This window comes from Coregonus clupeaformis, chromosome 29 (assembly GCF_020615455.1).
Source record: "Coregonus clupeaformis isolate EN_2021a chromosome 29, ASM2061545v1, whole genome shotgun sequence".
Classification (NCBI taxonomy): Eukaryota; Metazoa; Chordata; class Actinopteri; order Salmoniformes; family Salmonidae; genus Coregonus; species Coregonus clupeaformis.
This window is the reverse complement of record NC_059220.1, coordinates 44,291,674-44,309,971: the sequence shown is the minus strand read 5'-3', so window position 1 is coordinate 44,309,971 and position 18,298 is coordinate 44,291,674.

Below are 18,298 nucleotides of genomic sequence, written 5' to 3'. Positions count from 1 at the left end.
CTGACTGGTTTGGATCAAGAAGGTCATTCTGAGAGAGAGTTGGCTAAAGACGGCACGCTCAATAGTTTTGGAAAGAAAAGAAAGAAGGGATACTGGTCTGTAGTTGTTGACATCAGTGGGATCGAGTGTTGGTTTTTTGAGAAGGGGTGCAACTCTCGCTCTCTTGAAGACGGAAGGGACATGGCCAGCGGTCAAGGATGAGTTGATCAGCGAGGTGAGGTAGGGGAGAAGGTCACCGGAGATGGTCTGGAGAAGAGAGGAGGGGATGGGGTCAAGCGGGCAGGTTGTTGGGCGGCCTGCAGTCACTAGTCGCAAGATTTTATCTGGAGAGAGAGGGGAGAAAGAAGTCAAAGCATAGGGTAGGGCAGTGTGAGCAGGACCAGCAGTGTCATTAGACTTAACAAACGAGGATCGGATGTCGTCAACCTTCTTTTCAAAGTGGTTGACAAAGTCATCCACAGAGAGGGAGGGGGGAAGGATTCAGCAGTGAGGAGAATGTGGCAAAGAGCTTCCTAGGGTTAGAGGCAGATGCTTGGAATTTAGAGTGGTAGAAAGTGGCCTTAGCAGCAGAAACAGATGAAGAAAATGTAGAGAGGAGGGAGTGAAAAGATGCCAGGTCGGCAGGGAGTTTAGTTTTCTTCCATTTCCGCTCAGCTGCCCGGAGCTCTGTTCTGTGAGCTCGCAATGAGTCATCAAGCCACAGAGCTGGAGGGGAGGACCGAGCCGGCCGGGAGGATAGGGGACACAGGGAGTCAAAGGATGCAGAAAGGGAGGAGAGGAGGGTTGAGGAGGCAGAATCAGGAGATTGGAGGGAGAAGGATTGAGCAGAGGGAAGAGATGATAGGATGGAAGAGGAGAGAGTAGTGGGAGAGAGAGAGCGAAGGTTGCGGCGGCGCGTTACCATCTGTGTAGGGGCAGAGTGAGTAGTGTTGGAGGAGAGCGAGAGAGAAAAGGATACAAAGTAGTGGTCGGAGACATGGAGGGGAGTTGCAGTGAGATTAGTAGAGGAGCAACATCTAGTAAAGATGAAGTCAAGCGTATTGCCTGCCTTGTGAGTGGGGGGGGATGGTGAGAGGGTGAGGTCAAAAGAGGAGAGGAGTGGAAAGAAGGAGGCAGAGAGAAATGAGTCAAAGGTAGACGTGGGGAGGTTGAAATCCCCCAAGACTGTGAAGGGTGAGCCATCCTCAGGAAAGGAACTTATCAAGGCGTCAAGCTCATTGATGAACTCTCCAAGGGAACCTGGAGGGCGATAGATGACAAGGATATTAAGCTTAAATGGGCTAGTGACTGTGACAGCGTGGAATTCAAATGAGGAGATAGACAGATGGGTTAGGGGAAAAATTGAGAATGACCACTTGGGAGAGATGAGGATTCCTGTGCCACCACCCCTCTGACCAGATGCTCTCGGGGTATGCGAGAACACATGGTCAGACGAGGAGAGAGCAGTAGGAGTAGCAGTGTTTTCAGTGGTAATCCATGTTTCCGTCAGTGCCAGGAAGTCGAGGGACTGGAGGGTGGCATAGGCTGGGATGAAGTCAGCCTTGTTGGCGGCAGAACGGCAGTTCCAGAGGCTGCCTGAGACCTGGAACTCCAGGTGTGTGGTGCGTGCAGGGACCACCAGGTTAGAGAGGCAGCAGCCACGCGGTGTGAGGCGTTTGTGTAGCCTGTGCGGAGAGGAGAGAACAGGGATAGGCAGAGGCATAGTTGACAGGCTGCAGCAGATGGCTACAATAATGCAGAGGAGATCGGGATGAAATGAACTAAACATCAGGGAAAGGAGAGAGCAGGCCTCCCTCACCAAAAAAAATATATATATATATAACTCTCCCAACTTCCACCTCAGAAACTATAATTGTTTCACTGAACCACCCGAGTAAAATTCTCCCAACTTCCACTTTAGAAATTAGAATTGTTGTAAACTACAGCAGACTGTTATCAGTAGCTGTAATTAAGTACAGCAGCTACCAACCACCTAACGTTAATGCCTCGGATGAGGTTAGAAAAACAGCTGAATGGTAGCAGCTAGCTGGCTCAATCACAGGTACTCTTAAGCATGAAATAACATTGGAAACAATTAACCATAGTTGCAAAAGTTACCAGTAGCTACCCGCTAGCTAGCTAGCTTTGTTGGTCCAAGTAGTGGGTAGGCTAGCCTCGTGCTTCGCCGGAGTCCGCCGAATACAGTCCTTACCTACAATAATTACCTACAATAACCTTCAATAACTACCTGAGTAAGCTACCTATAATACCAAACTACAATACCTACCTACAATCTAAATACATGGTTTAAGCTTAACTCAACACCATATAAGAAGCCAAGCTTACCTTTCATAACGCAGCAACGATTAAACGTTGGGTAGCTAGCACAAAGATATTGTATTTAGCTACCACAGCCTGCTGGTAGTGTTGGCTGGCTAGCAATGGCTACTGTGTTGACTTTGTTTGAAAAACGGCGTCGCTGCGTAACGAATGTAGCTGGCTAAAAGGATATTGTTTTTAGTTGCAACCGTTGCTAATAGCAACTCGCCAGCTAATCCAGGAGGTGAGTTAGCTAGCTAGCTTCGTGCTACATCCGGCACCGCCGAATACAAAAGTAACCTACAATAACTACACAACAGCTACCCACAACAGCCCACGATGCCTACCTATACTACTTAATAATATACAGCCCACGATGCCTACCTATAGTACCTAACTACAATCTAAATACATAGTTTAAGCCTTACTCGACAAAGCCCAAGCTATGTATAAAGCCAAACTGGCAGACTGCAATCAGTAGCCGAAATTAAGTACAGCAGCTACCAACCACCTAACGTTAATGATAATGAGGTTAGAAAAACAGCTGAAGGTGGCAGCTAGCTGGCTCAATTACAGGTACTCTTAAGCGTGAAATAACATTGGAAACAGCTAACCACAGTTGCTAAAAGTTACCGGTAGCTACCCGCTAGCTAGCTAGCTTTGTTGGTCCAAGTAGTGGGTAGGCTAGCCTCGTGCTTCGCCGGAGTCCGCCGAATACAGTCCTTACCTACAATAATTACCTACAATAACCTTCAATAACTACCTGAGTAAACTACCTATAATACCTAACTACAATACCTACCTACAATCTAAATACATGGTTTAAGCTTTACTCAACACCATATAAGAAGCCAAGCTTACCTCCTGCTAGAGAAAACACAACCTCTCCCGTCAGCATCCTCAGGATGCTTTCAATCAAACCACAAACCCACACCTGATGCAATTTGTAAAGCAACATGTCACTTATGTTTTCAGTTCTACTGTTATATTGTATCTCACACTGTATCTTACACTTTATCCTTGTGACAGACTTGCGACTTAAATTTCACCACTTCTTTCTTCCTGTTCTTTTTCTCTTTGAGTGTAAACAGAGTAGAAAAGCAGAAGTTTCATAGGGAACTGGAGCTTCTATAAATGATAGATTCACTCCTCTTACAATTCCCTCCGGAAGGAGATTAAGGGCTCTATTCAATCAGATCCTCTTTAGCAGACATTTGCATAGCGGTTGTTTTGGCGCTGTAGGAGGTGGAACTGGATGGAGCTGTCAAATCCACAAGCAGCTCCTGGCATTATACCTAAAGCGGACATTGCCATTGACTGCACAGAGTCGCATAAAGATAAATCCCATGCGGCCATGTGTACAAGTTTGAATACTGGAATGTGAGCTGTAATCTACACCTGATAGAAATCCTCATTATTTTGTTGCATGATTTAAAATGTGAGCATCATTATTTCTATGTAGCCTATACTTTCTCGTTCTGAACTTCTAACGTGAGTAGGATTGGTGTGGCTTTGTGACAATGATCAAGACCAGCTGCTCACCGATATGACAGGTCAAATGCAGTTACACCGCCAAAACATCAGCTATGCGGGTGTCAACTATCGCCCGTTAACGCTTGATCTGATTGAATCTAGGCCTAAGGGTCCCACTGTTCGGCAAGAATAGGAGCAAGTCAAGTTTCATTCAGTCATCAGGATGCTGAACAATGGGACATAGGACAGATGCAGGCCCAATACACGGTTGGACAGTAGTCCGCAAAGACGTTGAATATGTGAACATTTAAATGTGTGACTTTTGTACTAACTTTCCAGTTTTCCGTACTGCATGTAATATATGTGACTCGTTTCAGGAAACTAGGCGTATGTCACACCTCACTACTTCACAGGAGTGCCATTTGAACGTAAACTTTTATTTATTTATCAAAATGCGTTTTATGGGCAGAAATGCCTTCTGGAACGTGAACTTTCATGTGCCTTAATAACAAACTTGTATGCCATTATTAAATACAAATAAAATTGTTAAATTAAGAGCCTAGTTGGTTTAGCCATGGAAAAAGACAGCAACCTTCCCCCTAGCCATGATTGGCTGAGATAATGAGTGGGCTGGACATGCCGAGAGATGAGTTCGGATTGGTCTGCCATGTAGCACGCTTCTGTCCATAACATGAGCTGGTCAGTATGTGTAGGTAATCCTTTCTAATGCAGCTTTTTTGAAAGAAATCACTTAGTAGAACTGCATAAGTGTTGCTCTCCACTTTCTGGAGGACCGAGTTTTGAAATCAGTGGAATTAGAGTATGATAGCTAAGGAGATGGAGAACATTCTGGCGTTTTATGGCAAATATGCAGACAGAGTCAAAAAGAGAACACACAGAAGGCTGTTGGATAAAACACCTGTCTCCGGATTACATCTTCAAACTAAGGGCAACCATGGCATCTGTGACAGAGAGGGAGAAGCGTCCATCTATGTATACGTGTAAGATAGTCTAGTTTGCTACATTTTCAAATATTACATGTTTCTAATTTTGTCAGAAAGTCGTTTTCATTTCAAGTTAAAGTGTACTGTTAGCTAGCTAGCTAACGTTAGCTGGCTGGCTTGCTAGCTAACGTTACGCGTATGATCTGTGTAGTAATATTATTCGTATCTCAGAGCCATTTGCGTTGCTAGTTATAACCTATTGTTAGCTAGCTAACATTGAACCTGGTTGGTTAGCTACCTGCAGATTCATGCAGGGTAGTAACATTATGAGTTGGGATTATGGTTCATTGTTTAGATAGCTAGCTACATGTCTAAACAAAAGGCTCCACTATGCAAGTAACTATTTCAATAGAATGTTTATGATGTCACTGCGACAACTGTTGATAGACAGTAAATTCGTTCTGGTTATCTACTCTGATTTCAGAGCACTCTCGTCTGAGTGTGCCAGAGCGCAGAATAACTGACGAATTTATGAACGCTCAACACCCGTTGATATGATTTGATTTGATTTGATATGTCCGGCGTCAGTGAACTTTGGCAAAAAAGCGTAATTAAATTGTTGCCAGCAGCACAGTTGCAAGTCACCAACGCTCTGGATAACATAACCGCCTAACCAGCTCTGCTAGGGCGAGTAAAATGGTCAGAGTGAGCTGTTCTCTCATTTGTGTCTGGAATTAGCTCGCAAGCTAGCCAACGTTAGCCAGTTAGCTTGGGTGGTTGACTGCTGCTGTTATGTCGGAATGCTCGGATCAACCCTACTCCTCAGCCAGAGCGTCCAGTGTGCGCTCTGAACATAAGAACGGACAATCTGACAACGCTCTGAGTTTACGAACGCCCAGAGCACACACTGGCACTCCAGATTAAATTTACGAACACACCCGTAGCATAAACCAGCCTTTAGTCTTGAAATCTTTGTTTGTTTAGGCCCCGTGTAGCTCAGTTGGTAGAGCATGGCGCTTGCAACGCCAGGGTTGTGGGTTCGATTCCCACGGGGGGCCAGTATGAAGAAAAAAAATGCATGCACTAACTGTAAAGTCGCTCTGGATAAGAGCGTCTGCTAAATGACTAAAATGTAAATGTTTAGTACATAGCCTCACATGTGAATCCTTAAAGAGATGGTGGGGCTAAATCTTAAGAGGGTGTGAACGATGCTGAATGGGTGTAGACAAAGAAGAGCTCTCCAGTAGGTAACAAAACATTCAAGGGCCATTTTCTCAAAAGTGAGGTTACAAGTATATCAACTTTCAAAGCAGAATTACTTTCCCATTGTTCCTCAACTGTAGTGTATGATATAACATTTTATAGCTTGGAGTCTCTACTTATCCAATGTAAAAAAACACAATTTCAATTTTTGCTACATAAGACCGAATCGAGCCGGTTGGTCACATATTATAGTATATTATATACAGTTTTACGTACTGCATGTAACATATTGTGTTGTGTTTGTGTATTTGTATGCTGATGTTAGGAAATAAATGTCCATGTAAATGGACAAACTATATCATATCGTATTTGTTTTGTAAGATTGCAAAACAAATAATGGGAGCCCAGAAGTACTTTTTAAAATGTGATGCATTGCTATTATTATTGTAAATAATTTTAGTCATTTTAGTCAAAGAATGATGGAGTAACAAGCTTCAAGGTCCTTTTACGAGGCTGGTAACCATTCCACTGGGCACAGATGTCAATTCAACATCTATTCCACATTGGGTCAGCGTAATTTCATTGAAACAATGTTGATTCAACCAGTGTATGCCCAGTGGGATGTGATGAACTTGATGACTTCTCAGCTGTCAGCTGCTGAAGTATAAACAGAGACGGTTTATGAAGTAAATTGACCTCTAGTATAAATGTTGCACTTACTGTAACGCTTTGTATGTGATGCAGTTGAAACATATTGTGTAACACGCTGTAATACATTCTCAAATAAAAAAAATATCTAACGGATAGATTGTTATTGAAATGCCAGTTTTTTTTGTTTCACAAACAAAAAGCTACCATTAAAATATTATGGGAACTATAACAAACAAACATTTACACTTTTCAAACCTCTTCTTTTTTGTAAGTAAGCCACATTTGGCTTCTCTTCAAATATTTCACAAATACTAAGACAGACAGACATATACTTAGGGACAGTTTCTCTGACACATGGTCAATGGAGAATTGCATTTGTTTTTTAGTCCAGCAATAGGTTTAATCTGTGTGGAAAACCGCCCAACAATTTTAAAAGTGAGTGAAGGAGGAAGTATCACTTCTGGTATCTACAGTATGTGGTTTATCAAGTGGGGTGTTCTAGTGTTACATTCATGTTACATTTACATATGATGTTCCTGTCCTCTGGGGATGTCCAATCATTCTCTCTAGTGGTGGAAAAAGTACCCAATTGTCAGACCTGAGTAAAAGTAAAGATACCTTAATAGAAAATGACTCAAGTGAAAGTCACCCAGTAAAATACTACTTGAGTAAAAGTCTAAAAGTATTTGGTTTTAAATATACTTAAGTATCAAAAGTAAATGTAATTGCTAAAATATACTTAAGTATCAACAGTGAAAGTATAAATCATTTCAAATTCCTTATATTAACCAAACCAGATGGTTAGCCATGGGCACACTCCAACACGCCGACATCATTTACAAATGAAGCATATGTGTTTAGTGAGTCCAAAAGATCAGATGCAGTAGGGATGACCAGCGATGTTCTCTTGATAAGTACGTGAATTGGACCATTTTCCTGTCCTGCTAAGCATTCAAAATGTAAAGAGTACTTTTGGGTGTCAGGGAAAATGTATGGAGTAAAAAGTACATTAGTTTCTTTAGGAACTTTGTGAATTAAAAGTTGTCAAAAATATAAATAAGTAAGTACATATACCCCAAAAAACTACTTAAGTGGTACTTTAAAGTATTTTTACTTAAGTACTTTACACCAGTGATTCTCGCTCATGACAAGGTGGTGTAGACGTCATCTCAACAAGGCGTAGGTATCATCCCAAGGTGGAGTAGGTATCATCCCCTTTCATGAAGGTGGGGCACCTGTCGCTGTAGGCTCGGTTGGTTTCATCAGTTCATATAGACTACTCCCTCATCCCCAGTCTGGGCCTGGGGCTGACACCCCACCATAGTGGTGATAGCAGACACTACATCAAATGATTGCATGCATGTGTCTAATAACTACAGAATTGTGTTCCACTACACATTGTTCGGTAATTTACTTTGACGACATATCCATAACGCATTCATTACACATCTATAAGCATTTCATGAACGTGTTATAACAGGGCCCAACCACATTATTGAAGGTTAATTAAGTATATCCATAGCATATCTATAGCACATACATGTCATGCTATGCAAGGCCGTCATTGTAAATAAGAATTTGTTCATAAATGACTTGCCTAGTTAAATAAAGGTAAAATTAAAATTAAAAAAGAAATGTAGGTATCTTAATAGATTCATTATTACAATAACAGTATACTGTCATCATTATGGCTGTTTTCAAAAGTGTGCTTCTGCCAAACCAGTGTTAGCTAGTGTATATGTCAAAAGGCCAAACCACGTTTAGAAAATTATGCTGAAATTTTGCCTGTATCAGCCCAATTTTCCCTCACCGGCCGGTATAGGCCCGTGACTTACCTTCTTCACTGAGGTCAATGGTGCATGAAGATCCCCACAGGTTTGAATCCTCAGGGTACATTTTATGGATCAAGTCGTGTAGTTGAGGGTCATATCATAACTCTTTCGTAACTCATTAAAGTTGGTCACACTGGTCTATAATGCACACATGAAGGGTCTATGTATAGATTCTATGCAGTCAATGTAAAGTGAAATCTATGTATTTTCCCATTCATAAGGCATTCATAGCTAAGCACTTGATGGTAAATAACTGTGCAGTTTGCCACTGATCTATAACACTATTAAAGGTCTACATGAATTTTATGCAGTCAATGTAATGGAATTTCTATTTTCCCATTCATAAAGCATTTATAAACATGCCCCACTTATCAAAAGAATACTGACACAACACAGAATGTTACAGGAAACATTAACATTTTATTTACATTTTCCAGGTGTAGCACAGAAAACAATTGAGGACATGGCCGAAGAATCCTAGCTACTATAGACATTTATCAATTGGACTTTTCTTGAATAGATTTAACAAATATTTATATTCAAACCATTCAAATTCACTTCCCTAGGAGAAGGACGGAAGCAATACTGCAATGCATTCCGGCAGGAGTTGTTCACAATCTAGTCCGGTTGCGGCAACAACTAGACCTTGTTTCAAATGTATCAAGAAATGATCTTATTTGGATGCCTAGCAATCAACAAATGTACATTGTTTAGCACACATGTTTACAAGTCTCAGTCACAATTAACAGCTCCAATCAGCCCCCAGTGGTGAACGACATGTGAATGAGAGGCTTGTAGAATCATGACTCTTTCAAGTTTTCAGTTCATTGTTCTCCGGTAGGTGTTTCTGCGTGCTCTGGGCATTACTAACTCAAGTGAATGAAATTAGTCGAAAGGTTCGTTCTTTTGACTTAACAAGTCGAAAAAATCAGAGTCAGTAAAAAGAGCTGAACTTCCCATCCCTACTTTAAACAGGACAAATTAAGAAACAGAAACCAGTTGCTTCATTTTGACTGCAAAAGAGAGGTGAGAGGTCAGTGTTACATTACATTTTCGTCATTTAGCAGACGCTCTTATCCAGAGCGACTTACAAATTTATGCATTCACCTTATGATAGCTAGTGGGACAACCACTTTACAATATATATAATTTTTTCTTTGGGGTGGGGTAAGGGGGGGTAGAAGGATTACTTTATCCTATCCCAGGTATTCCTTAAAGAGGTGGAGTTTCAAGTGTCTCCGGAAGGTGGTGAGTGACTTCGCTGTCCTGGCGTCGTGAGGGAGCTTGTTCCACCATTGGGGTGCCAGAGCAGCGAACAGTTTTGACTGGGCTGAGCGGGAACTGTGCTTCCGCAGAGGTAGGGGGGCCAGCAGGCCAGAAGTGGATGAACGCAATGCCCTCGTTTGGGTGTAGGGACTGATCAGAGCCTGAAGGTACGGAGGTGCCGTTCCCCTCACAGCTCCGTAGACAAGCACCATGGTCTTGTAACAGATGCAAGCTTCAACTGGAAGCCAGTGGAGTGTGCGGAGGAGCGGGGTGACGTGAGAGAACTTGGGAAGGTTGAACACCAGACGGGCTGCGGCGTTCTGGATTAGTTGTAGGGGTTTAATGGCACAGGCAGGGAGTCCAGCCAACAGCGAGTTGCAGTAATCCAGATGGGAGATGACAAGTGCCTGGATTAGGACCTGTGCCGCTTCCTGTGTAAGGCAGGGTCGTACTCTGCAAATGTTGTAGAGCATGAACCTACAGGATCGGGTCACCACCTTGATGTTAGCGGAGAACGACAGGGTGTTGTCCAGGGTCACGCCAAGGCTCTTTGCACTCTGGGAGGAGGACACAACAGAGTTGTCAACCGTGATGGCGAGATCATGGAACGGGCAGCTTGAGGTGGTGATCTGTCATCCACACTGATATGTCTGCCAGACATGCAGAGATGCGATTCACCACCTGGTTATCAGAAGGGGGAAAGGAGAAGATTAGTTGTGTGTCGTCTGCGTAGCAATGATTGGAGAGGCCATGTGAGGATATGACAGAGCCAAGTGACTTGGTGTATAGCGAGAATAGGAGAGGGCCTAGAACTGAGCCCTGGGGGACACCAGTGGTGAGAGCACGTGGTGCGGAGACAGATTCTCGCCACGCCACCTGGTAGGAGCGACCTGTCAGGTCGGACGCAATCCAAGAGTGAGCCGCGCCGGAGATGCCCAACTCGTAGAGGGTGGAGAGGAGGATCTGATGGTTCACAGTATCAAAGGCAGCAGATAGGTCTAGAAGGACGAGAGCAGAGGAGAGAGAGTTAGCTTTAGCAGTGCGGAGAGCCTCCGTGACACAGAGAAGAGCAGTCTCAGTTGATGAGCGAGGTGAGGTAAGGGAGAAGGTCTCCGGAAATTGTCTGGAGAAGAGAGGAGGGGATAGGGCTAAGCGGGCAGGTTGTTGGGCGGCCGGCCGTCACAAGTCGCAAGATTTCATCTGGAGAGAGAGGGGAGAAAGAAGTCAAAGCATAGGGTAGGGCAGTGTGAGCAGGACCAGCGGTGTCATTTGACTTAACAAACGAGGATTGGATGTCGTCATACTTCTTTTCAAAATGGTTGACGAAGTCATCCACAGAGAGGGAGGGGGGGGGGGGGATTCAGCAGGGAGGAGAAGGTGGCAAAGAGCTTCCTAGGGTTAGAGGCAGATACTTGGAATTTAGAGTGGTAGAAAGTGGCTTTAACAGCAGAAACAGAGGAAGAAAATGTAGAGAGGAGGGAGTGAAAAGATTCCAGGTCCGCAGGGAGTCTAGTTTTCCTCCATTTCCGCTCGGCTGCCCAGAGCCCTGTTCTGTGAGTTCGCAATGAGTCGTATAGGCCACGGAGCAGGAGGGGAGGACCGAGCCGGCCGGGAGGATAGGGGACATAGAGATTCAAAGGATGCAGAAAGGGAGGAGAGGAGGATTGAGGAGGCAGAATCAGGAGATTGGAGGGAGAAGGATTGAGCAGAGGGAAGAGATGATAGGATGGAAGAGGAGAGAGTAGCGGGAGAGAGAGAGCGAAGGTTGCGACGGCACATTACCATCTGAGTAGGGGCAGAGTGAGTAGTGTTGGAGGACAGCGAGAGAGAAAAGGATACAAAGTAGTGGTCGAGACTTAGAGGGGAGTTTAGTAGAAGAACAGCATCTAGTAAAGATGAGGTCAAGTGTATTGTCTGCCTTGTGAGTAGGGGGGGACGGTGAGAGGGTGAGGTCAAAAGAGGAGAGGAGTGGAAAGAAGGAGGCAGAGAGAAATGAGTCAAAGGTAGACGTAGGGAGGTTAAAGTCACCCAGAACTGTGAGGGGTGAGCCATCCTCAGGAAAGGAACTTATCAAGGCACCACTCCTGGTAACACATCTCCTGGCACCACATCACTTCCTGGTGACAATCATGCCAAAGCGTTCTTCTGGCTTCTTAGCTATTTTTCTGTTTTAAATGTGCAAAAGTACGGGCGTTACTAGCCCAGTCCCCTACCCAGGCTCGGGCCTCCTGTTCCTCCAAACAACGGGGGTTGAAGTGCCGGGCCCTGCAGATGCTGTGCACTGTGGTGGGGGTTTTCGTGGTGTGCTTCCTCCCCCACCACGTGGTCCAGAGCCCCTGGACCCTGGCTGTACTGGAGATTAAGGAGGGCTGGGGCAGCATAGACTGGAACAAAAGGACCAGGCAGTGGTTGAACAACGCCCACCAGGTCACCCTGATGCTGATGGGGCTCAACTGCCTCTTGGACGCCGTAGTGTACTGCTTCGCCACCAGGAGATTCCACATGTACATCAAGGACCATCTGAAAAAGATGGGAAGGGGCAAAGGCTGCTCGGAAACAGCCATCACACACATCTCTATGGTGGAGTGGAAGAATGTGAGCCAGCGGCTCCATAGCGAACATCAGCAGCTCAAGAATTAAAGTCCTACACTGTAATGGAAAACTGTAATTTATACGGTAACTTTGGGTATTATAAACAGTAAAATACTCAGCATAGTGTAAATTGTTGTGGGCGGGGAAATAATTGCTTTATTTTGAATGGTACTGTAATTCCACCCCACAGAATACAGTACTGTACCGTGTTTTTGGAGTGCCAAAAACCTTTTGACCAGTTGTGGGTGCATGGTATTGTTGTTTCTGGCTCATTAACATACTTTGAGCCGTGCCTTGTAAGAACCTATATTTGTTGCACCCATGAGTGAAATTGCTGAACCAATTTAACTTCTATGTTCTAGGAGACAGATTGTATAGGGAACAGATTTTAGTGGCAGCAAGTCTTAAACCTTAAATGGTTGAGCATTTTGCCATGTCCTTTTGGTCTGTTTTGCCTTGTAGTCGCTGCCAGTTTGGAAGCCTTTGTTAAGGCCTCTAGAAGTGCAAGTGATATAAAACACCAAATATGCATTAATATACTGTAATGTGTAAACAATTTACCTAGCAGCCACCCTCAGTGGGTCGTTTACAACCAGATGCATGTGGTTTTCAGGGGAAATGGAAAGAGAGATTGTGACACTCAAGAGACTTCCGCTTTTGAACGATAACAAGGCGACACTCCCATCGTAACTCCTCCTCCACATTTACTGGATTGGTTGAACAGTGCAGAAGAGAACCTCCCCCAACAGTTTTTTTCTTCTCGTCAGCTACATTAGGTTACCTAGCAGCCAACCTGCTTGCACCAATCCCTTGTTATTACAGTAAAATACAAACCCGTACCTTCAATGAATTTCACATTCCGATTACGGTAGCATTATAAAAAAAAAAGTATAATACAGTACATTTTACGGTATTGTTAACATATTTATATTACAGTAGGCAAACGAGTCCCCTTCTTAAGCTTTGCAGATAGATAAACCCGGTACAGCTACTGTAGTGTTGAAGGATGATTTATTGCCACCGCTTCGTAGGTACAATAATAATGACTGAAATGAGTAAAACTGAAATATAGAAAGAAAATAACAATGAGTATGACTTATTGTATGCTATCTGGATACTAGGCTTCATTCTCAATAATAACACAGCATGTATTTGTATACATGTTCATAAACACAGAAATATGCAGCATTATGCATTAAATCGGATGTAGCTAATTCCCAACAACATGACAAGATCAAATGCACTGAACAGATATCCATGTGGCAATCAAGAAGATTCATAAATCACATTAAAATGATCATCCGTACAAAATATCATCATGAATGGAATGCCAAATGTGTTATGATCAATTTTACTTACAGACAATGCTTCTACAAAATGATGGCAAGAATGATGGAGTTTGATAACGTCTGCAGCTCCACAGTGTGACTTTCACCATTTTGGAATGTAACAATTCTTCTTCTACAGGATTTAGCACATGAAACAAACAACACACATCAACACAGGACAGTGGCCCCCAAATGGTTAACAATGGAATTACATAATAACCTAAACGCAGTGGTTCCCAAACTATTTATAGTCCCGTACCCCTTCAAACATTCAACCTCCAGCTGCGTACCCCCTCTAGTACCAGGGTCAGCGCACTCTCAAATGTTGTTTTTTGCCATCATTGTAAGCCTGCCACACACACACTATACGATACATTTATTAAACATAATAATGAGTTTGAGTTTTTGTCACAACCTGGCTCGTGGGAAGTGACAGAGCTCTTATAGGACCAGGGCAAAAAGAATAATATAATAATACTCAATCATTTTGCTCTCTTTTTTTAGCCATCTTACATAGAAAACTTTATTTGTTCATAACAAATTGTGAATAACTCACCACAGGTTAATGAGAAGGGTGTGCTTGAAAGGATGCACATATGTGGTCCTCTGTAGCTCAGCTGGTAGAGCACGGCGCTTGTAACGCCAAGGTAGTGGGTTCGATCCCCGGGACCACCCATACACAAAAATGTATGCACGCATGACTGTAAGTCGATTTGGATAAAAGCGTCTGCTAAATGGCATATTATTATTATTATTACTCTGCAATGTTGGGTTGTATTGGAGAGAGTCTCAGTCTTAAATCATTTTCCACACACAGTCTGTGCCTGCAGTTAGTTTTCATGCTAGTGAGGGCCAAGAATCCACTCTCACATAGGTACGTGGTTGCAAAGGGCATCAGTGTCTTAACAGCGCGATTTGCCAAGGCAGGATACTCTGAGCGCAGCCCTTTCCAGAAATCTGACAGTGGCTTCTGATTAAATTCAATTTTCACAGAACCACTTGTTGCCATTTTGATTAGGCTCTCTTGTTCAGATATCGGTGAGTGAACTGGAGGCAAGGCATGAAAGGGATAACGAATCGGCCGATGTGAGTAAGACCTTTAAACAGGTCAACATTCACAAGGCCGCAGGGCCAGACGGATTACCAGGACGTGTACTCCGAGCATGCGCTGACCAACTGAAAGGTGTCTTCACTGACATTTTCAACCTCTCCCTGTCTGAGTCTGTAATACCAACATGTTTCAAGCAGACCACCATAGTCCCTGTGCCCAAGAACACTAAGGTAACCTGCCTAAATGACTACCGACCCGTAGCACTCATATCTGTAGCCATGAAGTGCTTTGAAAGGCAGGTCATGGCTCACATCAACACCATTATCCCAGAAACCCTAGACCCACTCCACTTTGCATACCGCCCCAACAGATCCACAGATGATGCAATCTCTATTGTGCTCCACAATGCCCTTTCACACCCGGACAAAAGGAACACCTATGTGAGAATGCTATTCATTGACTAAAGCTCAGCGTTCAACACCATAGCGCCCTCAAAGCTCATCACTAAGCTAAGGACCCTGGGACTAAACACCTCCCTCTGCAACTGGTTCCTGGACTTCGTGACGGACCGCCCCCTGGTGGTTGCATCACTGCCTGGTATGGCAACTGCACAACCTCTGACCGCAAGGCACTACAGAGTGTAGTGTGTACGGCCCAGTACATCACTGGGGTCTTGCTTCCTGCCATCAAGGACCTCTATGCCAGGCGGTGTCAGAGGAAGGCCCTAAAAATTGTCAAAGACTCCAGCCACCCTAGTCATAGACTGTTCTCTCTGCTACCGCACGGCCAGCGGTACCGGAGCGCTAAGTCACTGCTGCTGCTCTCTGTTTATCATCTATGCATAGTCACTTTAATAACTCTACCTACATGTACATATTACCTCAATTACCTCGACTAACCGGTGCCCCCGCACATTGACTCGAAACCGGTACCCCCTGTATATAGCCTCGCTATTGTTATTTTTACTGCCGCTCTTTAATTATTTGTTACTTTTATTTAGTAATATTTTATAGTGTATTTCTTTGTGTGATTTTTTTTGTTGGTATTCTTTCTTAAAACTGCATTGTTGGTTAAGTGCTTGTAAGTAAGCATTTCACTGTAAGGTCTACACCTGTTGTATTCGGCGAATGTGACAATCTGATTTGATTTGATTTGAATCCTGTGACAATTTGATTTGATTTGATTTGAATCCAGTTGTTTGTGTAGTCCATTTCGGGAAAGTACCTGCATAATTGCACACCCAGCTCACTCAGGTGCTTCGCTATATATCACATTTGACATTGTCCGTAAGCTTGAGTTCATTTGCAGACAAAAAATCATACAATGATGGAAAGACCTGTGTTGTCCTTGTTAATGCAGACAGAAAAGAGCTCCAACTTCTTAATCATAGCCTAAATGTTGTCCCGCACATTGAATATAGTTGCGAAGAGTCCCTGTAATCCTAGATTCAGATCATTCAGGCGAGGAAAAAAAAGTGTCAAAACTTTGCCCTTTGATAACCAGCGCACTTCTGTATGTTCTTGTACTCCTGAGTGGCGCAGTGGTCTAAGGCACTGCATCGCAGTGCTAACTGTGCCACTAGATCCTGGTTTGTATCCAGGCTCTGTCGCAGCCGGCCGCGACCGGGAGACTCATGGGCGGCGCACAATTCGTCCAGGGTAGGGGAGGGAATGGCCGGCAGGGATATAGCTCAGTTGATAGAGCATGGCGTTTGCAACGCCAGGGTTGTGGGTTTGATTCCCACGGGGGGCCAGTATAAAAAAATATGTATTCACTAACTGTAAGTCGCTCTGGATAAGAGCGTCTGCTAAATGACGTAAATGTATATTGTAAAAGCGTTACATGGTCGCTGCCCATATCATTGCATAATGCAGAAAATACACGAGAGTTCAGGGGCCTTGCTTTAACAAAGTTAACCATTTTCACTGTAGTGTCCAAAACATATTTCAAGCTGTCAGGCCTTCCCTTGGCAGCAAGAGCCTCTCGGTGGATGCTGCAGTGGACCCAAGTGGCGTCGGGAGCAACTGCTTGCACGCGTGTTACCACTCCACTATGTCTCCCTGTCATGGCTTTTGCGCCATCAGTACAGATACCAACACATCTTGGTATCTGTACTTTTATTTTTGATACTTAAGTACATGTTAGCAATTCCATTGACTTTTGATACTTAAGTATATTTAAAACCAAATACTTTTAGACTTTTACTCAAGTAGTATTTTTCTGGGTGCCTTTCACTTTTACTTGAGTCATTTTCTATTAAGGTATCTTTACTTTTACTCAAGTACGACTTTTGAGTACTTTTTCCACCACTGTATAAGTGAACCCCAAATCAATGTAGTTCTCATCATATTTACGCCTCTTCGATGGTCCGACGTCCCTGTCTGTTGTTCGGTGCTTTCCCGGGTAAGGGGGCAGTAGCTCTTCGGCTGCATCAGATTCACAACTGTCAGTGTCCATGCTAGCTGGGCTAGCAACAAATGTAGAATTGCTGATGCTAGCGTTGGATGTGCTCGTGGAAGCAGACCAACTTGTGTCGTCGACAGGTGCAGGTGTAGTACTGCTGGTAGTAGCAGTACTACCAGTAGAGATGGTATGTGTCTCTATGGATGCGGGCCGTACTTTTTAAAACCATTTATCCATTTTTAGAGCAAACGGAATGAGCAGCAGCTATCTTTGGCTACATACGGACCGTTAATGGAATTCCTGCGAGAGTAACGGTTAATGTGATTAGATGTTAATTATTTGACAATGCTACCTGTATTTGACATTGTGTTGTTATTTCGACGGAACACTAGATGGTTTAATTTTATTTTTGGCAGTGAAACGAGGCTACTCAAGCGGGAAAAAAACATCACCCAAATGAATAGCCCCGTTGGAAAATCTAAATAGACTGTTTAAAAATATGAATCACATTTTAATTTGGTGTACCACCGACGGCATCACGCGTACCCCTGGGGAATAGCCGGCCTAAAGGAACTCAAACCCAATTACAGGGGCCAGAACAGGAGTACTGTAATATGAAATACAAAATTGTACTTGCCACTGAACTGCTTGTATTATAATGAATGCTTTAAGTAGTCTTTGTACCATTTGGTTCTTAGTTCCCCCCTGCAACATGTCACATATATTTTCAGTTATACTGTACATTGTATCTCACACCGTATCTTACACTTTATCCTTGTGACAGACTTGCGACTTCAATTTCACCACCTCTTTCTTCCTGTTCTTTTTCTCGTTGAGTGTAAACAGAGTAGAAAAACAGAAGTTTCATAGGGAACTGGAGCTTCTTTAAATGATAGATTCACCCCTTAAGCAATTCCAAAACGTTTGTGTGGTGCGATGGGAAATTGCGGTGTTGTGAGCTGGTGCCCTCCGGAATGAGATTAAGGGCTCCATACAATAAGATCTGCCATAGCAGACATCTGCATAGCGGTTGTTTAGGCTGTGTAGGAGTTGGAACTGCAGAGCTGTCAAATCCACAAGCAGCTCCTAAAGCGGACATTGCCATTGGCTGCACGGAGTCGCATTCAGATAAATCCCATGCAGCCTTGTTAACAAGTTCGAACACTGGAATGTGAGATGTAATCTACACCTCGAATAGGCTGATCGAAATCCTCATTATCTTGTTGAATTATAAAAAATTTGAGCGTCATTATTTCT